The following is a 7,648-nucleotide window of genomic DNA, read 5'->3' as shown; positions in this document are numbered from 1 at the left end:
TTAAATTGGTTTGAGCTCAAAGATAGGAATTTGGTTGGTCCAGATTTGATGAAAAAAATGAAGGAGAAAGTAAAAATTATCCAGGATAATTTCAAGATAGCCTCCGATCGACAGAAATATTATGCTGACTTGAAAAGAAAAGAAATTAAATTTCAAGTGGGAGACAATGTATTTCTGAAAGTATCGCCTTGGAAAAAGGTATTAATTTGGACGGAAGGGAAAACTGAGTCTGAGATTCATTGGACTTTATGAGATTTTGAAAAGGGTCGGACCCGTAGCTTATCAATTAGCTTTGCCTCCGGATATGGACAAGATCCACAATGTTTTTCACGTATTAATGCTTAGAAGGTGCAGATCATATCCATACCATGTCATCACCCCTGAAGAGATAGAAATCTAACTATACTTAACTTATGAGGAATAACAGTACGAATCTTAGAAAAATAAAATAAGGAATTGCGTAACAAGAGGATTCAATTAGTTAAAGTGCTCTGGAAGAATCATAAGGTAGAAGAAGTTACTAGGGAAAGAGAGGAGGACATGAGGAAGCAATTTCCACACCTCTTCATTTCAGGTACTTCTTTAAATTCTAGGATGAATTTTCTTAAGGGGAAGAATTGTAATATCCCAAATATCAGGTCAGGGACTTTATTAAAAAGATTAAAAATTTGAGGTTTTATTTGAATAAATGATAAAATATGAGAAAATGTTTTGGAATAGTGTTTTAGACTAGTTAGTAACAATAGAGGAAGTAAGAGGGCTTTTTGGTCTTTTAAGGAGGGGAAATGAATTTTAATTGGTATTTTATAAGGGAAAAGAGGAAATTAATTCAACAAAAGCCATCTCTTTTTCTTCTTCATTCCTATGTAGAGGCTATCCTCTACAGCCAAACGTAAGGTCTCAATTTGCTAGTTTTTCTTTCGTTTTTAGTTGGTTTTTGAATCATTGACTATTATAGAGGCTTAAGGAAGGGTTAAATAAGATTAAAACTAAGAGATGGATGAAATATTTGAGATTTAAGAAAATGGGTTTTTGAATGATATGTTAAAATATGAGTTTTTTATTGATGTTTACTAGTATATTTGACTTGTCAAAGAAGTAAATAAGAGATTAGAAGCATTGGATGGACTTAAAAACATGATAGAAAAATGATATGATTATTGGATTGAAGTGTTCTTTAGAGATTGTAGATGTTATAAGAAATTAAATGAAGGAAAGTTAGTCGGGATAAGTAAAGAAGAGTTTGATAGTGTTGTTGAAGGTAAAAATAAGGGAAATTGACCAAATTTGGGTAAAAATCGGGCTTAAAATGGAAAATCTAGGTAATGGTATCGGTACTAGAAGAACAATACCGATACTATAGGCTTAAATTGGAACAAATCAGTTGAACAATATCGATACTGATACAATTAGTATCGATACTGATGTAGGTATCGATACTATGAGGAAGGTATCGATACCATTGATTTCAGAATGTAGAAATGGTATCGATATTGTAATAGAGTATTGATACCTTAGTATAGAAGTATCGGTACTAAGAGAAAGGTATCGATACCAAGGATCCAGAATGTAGAAATGGTATCGATACTGAAAGGGAGTATCGGTACCATAATATAGAAGTATTGATACCATGGCAGGGGTACCAAGACTACTGAGCCAGAAAATTTAAGATAGGCTGAGATTGTTATAGAAAATTTAATAATACTACTTTTGAGTATAGTTTAAGTATAATGTTAGGGAATATACTAACATTTGGTATGTTATATGTCTTTAATGGATGCTTGATTAGATCGAAATCAAGCTCCCGAGTCAAGCAAAACAAAAGGAAAAGGCAAAGTCACTGAGTAGTCAGACTTGCGTTTTGGATATAATAGCGAGGCAGGCCAGGTGAGTGCATTTATTATGTACTTATATGTTATGATAGTCATAGATGCATGTTGCTTAATGTATGTATTGTGATTATCGAATGACACTATGTCTGCAACTTAAGAAATTCATAATGAGCTTATGAATTTCCCTATTGGACCTATGTGTGCAACTTAAGAATTTCATAATGAGTTTATGAATTTCCGTATTGGCACTATGTGTGCAACTTAAGAAATTCATAATGAGTTTATGAATTTCCGTATTAGCACTATGTGTGCAACTTAAGAAATTCATAATGAGTTTATGAATTTATGTATTGGCGCTATGTGTGCAACTTAAGAAGTTCATAATGAGTTTATGAATTTCCGTATTGGCACTACGTGTGCAACTTAAGAAATTCATAATGAGTTTATGAATTTCTATATGGGCACTGGGTCTGCAAACTACTTAAATTATAGTAAATTTGTGAATTACTGTATTGGCACTACAAGTGCAAACTATAGAGTTTATAATGAATTGAAAGAGTTAATTTACATAAGAATTGTTATGATAACTCGTGTTTAGAATTTCACTTATGATTATTTATGCGTCACTAAGAAATTTCTTAGCTTTGTTAATTTCATGTGTAGGTTATTATACAAGTGGAGTAAGGAGATCATCTAACATCACAAAGAAGGGGTCGCCTCATCAGTAAATGTACGACATCCATGTCTACTTTTGATGTATTTAGTTGGCATGTAATAGACTTAGTAAAAACGCTCTAAAAAGTATTTGATTTACCATGATGTAAAAATATGAAATGTTTGAACATTACTTTTGTTTACCTATGAAAGTTTAATGAACGTTTTATTGTCATTAAATTAAAATATTTTATAAAAGAAACAAAAAATTACGGATTTTCAAATAAGGAAATGTTTTAAAAGTAATGTGACATCTATGTCTCGTGTACGAAAAGGTATACGGGAGATGGATGTTACACATATTCATAACTATATAAATATTACTTACAAAAATTTACACATAAATTATTACAAATCATTAAAGCATTATAGACATATCAGAGCTTTGTTAACCCGTTACAAAATATAACCATACTAAAATATTACTAACACTTATTATACATATATATGCCAACTAGAAATCAAGATAATAATAGGATGTCATTACTGATACTGGTAGGTAGTCATTAATAAATGACGCCAAACTCAGCTCCTTACTCCACTCGTTTCCCTTTACATACGTGTGAAAATCATCACACGCTAAGTATACACTTAGTGATCCATTATCATATATAAAGTAAAATATATCGATATATAAATTATCATATAAACCATAGTGCAAAACAAATCATATATAAACATATAAACATATAAAATAGACTTATAATGTAACACTACAAATTTTGGGCTAGTAGTTTTGAGTTTATCTAAGAGGCATGTGGACCTCGTAGAGTTTATATTTAAAGCTGTTGTACCATGTTTGGGCTTAATTGATTGGACTTGGGCCTAATTAGCCATAAAAAAGGGTTTTGAATAGTGGAAAGATGATAAAGGACTAAAAGATAATTTTTTCCATTTTGCAAATATGAGGGCTTTTATCTCATTTCATATTCTTTTTCCTTTCATTTCTCTTAATCCTTATTTCCTCCTTCTTCCTCTCTAAGCTACATAGCTCAGTGTAAGTTCTTGAGCCTCTTTCAAGTTTCAAATTCATCCATAATGCCTCTAGCATCATCGTTTTAATGGTTCAAAGCATTGGTTCCTTTGAAGCTAAGAGAAAATTGGGGGGTTTCATCCAAATCTTAGAGGAAGGAAGTGTGGCTAAGCAAGGAGCTTCATTTCGGTTTCCTAACATCAAGTTAGTGTATTTTTATTCCTTTGGAGTGTTAAGACTTCCGTAAATATAAAGATTTGTTAAGATTTGAGTATTTAAGCATTTTAGGGTTTATGCTTGATTTCATGATTAAATGACAAATTTGATGTAAAAAAGATGTTTTATGCCACTTTATAACCCTGAGTATCTCCAAAAAGCTTTATCACATGATTAGGAACCAAATTAAGACATTTATGATGATTTTTGGGTGTTTCTTGAGCCTAAATAAGATATTTTTGGGTTTGAGTATCGTTATTGGATGAATCAAGACATAAAATTGGGGATTTCTAGTTTAGAGTATCATATTGTTGGGGAGGGTATCAATATTGCTCTACAGTATTGATACTCAGGGTGATAGTATTGATATTGGGCTTAAATTTCAGTAATAAAATGATTTTTTGTATCGATACTCATAGAGCTATCGATACTTGACCGTAAAGTATTGAGTGCAAGTAGATTATCAATAATACTAACTTTGGATGTCTATATTTGACTTGTTTAAGGCTCGTAAGAGCTAAGGATGATCCGTAATGGTAGAACTTAGTCCCTGGGGAATACAAATGACCAAAGTTACCTAGAAACATTCGTAGGAGTGGGTTACAACCGATGTAACCATAATAATTGTAATCCATCCAGTTGATCACGTGAGAATGAGGATCATTGCAGAGGTTGTATCGACAAGTAGTACGTTAAGTAAGTAAATCATATTCAATAATAGCATAAAGTATGAGCTTCAAGAGTGTCAATGAAATAAGAACGTATAAGTCGTCGCTCTACTCCAAGTGGTATCAGGGAGAAGTACGATAAGAGAGACTAAAGTATCACTACCCAGTGAGGAACCTAAGCCAGGTATCGACTAGCTAGTGTTCCAACCAGTGAATAGCAAACCTACTAATCGTTGTAGAATCATGAAATGTGTAGAGACTTCTCTAAAAGTAAATAATACTAAAACACCCTTAAGTAACGAATGGATAGAATACATAAGCTTAATAGACTAACAATAATAACACACTGCTAAACACTTGCATAATGTTCTAGATGAGAAAATGAGCGAGATAGTAGCTAGTGAGAGGATGACCTCACTTTAGAATGTCCAACTATGTTAGGGTGTCACCAGATTAGCTTAATTTCCATAGTGGGGCATTGTTAGTTTGTAAAGAACTTCAGGGGCTAATTAGAGCGTAAGGCCCGAGAACTCACGATTAGTGATGTTAATGCGTGAGTTACTTCAGTTGAGCGGAACTTCTGATGCTATGTAATACTAGACTTCCCCCTCCATGGTCTACATGATGCGAGATGCTAAGAGATCATTCAACAGCTTAGAGGGGTCTTTACCGATGATATGTGATACCAATACCCCTCTCAGTAGGCTAGTATCTAATATTATGTAATAATTGATACTAGTATAGAAGAGTCAGTGTTGTATTCATATAATGTATTGTAGAGTTAGGGTTTCATTCAAATAATGTACAGGGATGTCAGTGTCGCATTTAGAGAATGCATAGTAGTTATAGCCGGTATGGTTAGATACCCTTTAGAGGTATACTCATGACGAAGCTCTTAGCAAAGGAATAAGAGAAGGGTGAGACCCCTACTTTAGTGATAGATCAGTAAAATAGCAAGTAGGTAGCACTTGATCTAGATCATGCATGTACCTATTCCTCAGTACAACGTCTTTAACATGCTTATGTTTATGAAACTCTTAATTTTGCTCTATATTAGTGAATATACTATTGGACTTTGTAAGCTCAGCATTCGGATGTTTCCGTTAACATGTATCTAGCTTGGGCCATTTGTGGAGCATCGTTGTTACAGGACTTCCAACATCTCATTCAGAGTATTGTATTGTAACTTTAGTGGGCATATGTATTCATAGAACCTTACTCATCTATTCGTATTTATAAGAAAGAGTTTGTAATGTTTTGATTTAAACTATGTGTCACGAAGCTTCAGTTTATAAAATGTTTTAATAATTGTTTTGTATGTTGTATGATACAATTGAGTATATTTTAAAAAAAATAAATAGGTTTTGAAAATCAGCGGTTACTTTAGAACCCAATGTGGCACTTTAGGCTCAATCGAGCTTAAGATTTTACATATAAAATCTTTTTCTTATCAAATAACCTATAAAACAACAATTCACACACACACACATATATATATATATATTTCACATGTAACCAAATCAGAGTACTCAGTTAAAGATTTACTTTCAATTGAATCGATCAACAACACTTTTCAATTTCATTTAATTTAAATCATAGCCCAATGTATATCAAATGAGAATGCATGGTACGTGAGTCATATACGAGTGTGAGCGATAAGCAGTTTAATTGCCACATAGATAATATGCACTGTAAATGCTAAACATGAGCATAGATACCTTTTAAGACTAAGATTTCGAGTCTGAAGGTCTAAGATTTCCGTTATGGTTCTAAAAGACTTTTTAGGCTCGGTGTACAGGATTAAAACTGAAGTATAACTTTTTATCTACAGTCTAGTGGTCTGTTTGATCGAGTTAGTCAGATTTCGAAAGAAGAGTTAAAAAGTTTCATTACATGGTTCTAAAATAATTAGTTGGATTTTTTTACTGTTAGTTGAGTTTCCCTATAATAATTCTTCATATCAGTATTCAGAACACACTATATGAGGCCTTGTATAACCAAAGTTGTTATATTTTATTATTTTGACTGAGATATCTCATAGGAGAATTGTGGGATCCAACCTTGTACATGTTTTATTTGATGAAGATCTTTTACCGATCAGGAAAATAGTGGTATTGAGCTCTGTGTGGGTGACCAATTCTGTCAGAGGATAACTCTTTTCAATAGTGCACTCAGTTTTGGCCATAAGGGCTAATTGAGTCGATATTTATTGCACCTTACAATATTTTGCATCCAATAGACCATTTTGCATGTCAACTTGAGTTACTGTCAGAGCTTCAGCGTATTCATGTTGTCTTTCAGATCTCATTATTGGGGTCTTATCGTTCTAATCGTCATATTCTATTTCTATAGAGTTTGATGAGCTAATATCTGATTAGACTTGAAGAAAAACTATATTTAAATTCTTTCATTTGAGGATCGAGTTCTGAAAAACAGTATTAGCTTTTTGAAGGGCCATCTAGGAAATTAAAGAGTCTATAAGGATGTTGTTCCCTTATATTTCTCTGTCAAGTAAAATTTGAGATCGAATTTTTTAGGGAGAGTTGTTACACCCCAAAATTATGGTTAAAAGCTAGGGATTTAAAGTTTCGTTGTCGTTGTGAGAGTTCCCTAAAATTGTAAGGACTTATATAGTAATTAGCCTGTGTTTAAAATATTAAAATACCAATTCGGTTTCTAAAATTCATTTTCCCCTATTTTTGAAATATTGTAATCGTCTCCCATTTCTCTGTATTTGGGTTTTGTTTGATTCACTGTTGATATGACCTCAGTTGACGTCACCGCAGCAACCATTCGGTTTGTATTGGCTTTTCAGTTCAAACAGTGGTGGCCTCGTTCCCGTTGACAGCGTCGTTAGGAAGGGTGAAACAAAATAACTTTTTAGTTTTGTAAAAGTCATGTTTCCATTAAGCTCCACCGTGAATCGACCTCGAAAAGTGATTCCTCATACTTTAAAAGAAATTATGAAAAAAATGGTTAAATTATGGCCACCGGAGAGCATTTTATGTCGCCACTGCCCGTGTGAGAGCTATTTCACAATTGTTGGTTGAAGCTGTTGAACCGATTCTAGACCAGTCTGCCTGAACCAACCCATTGACCCATTAACTTTAACCATTGACTTTTCTATTGACTGTCGAATTTTTCGTTGAGTTTGACTTTAACCTGTTGATTTTTTTGAGGACTCTTATATTTATGTTTTTTGACATCTTCGGTTTGTTTTCACTGTTCATTTTACTAAATTTTAA

Source organism: Hibiscus syriacus, unplaced genomic scaffold (assembly GCF_006381635.1).
Source record: "Hibiscus syriacus cultivar Baekdansim isolate YM2019G1 unplaced genomic scaffold, ASM638163v2 tig00001644_pilon, whole genome shotgun sequence".
NCBI lineage: Eukaryota > Viridiplantae > Streptophyta > Magnoliopsida > Malvales > Malvaceae > Hibiscus > Hibiscus syriacus.
Note: the sequence above shows the minus strand (reverse complement) of the source record.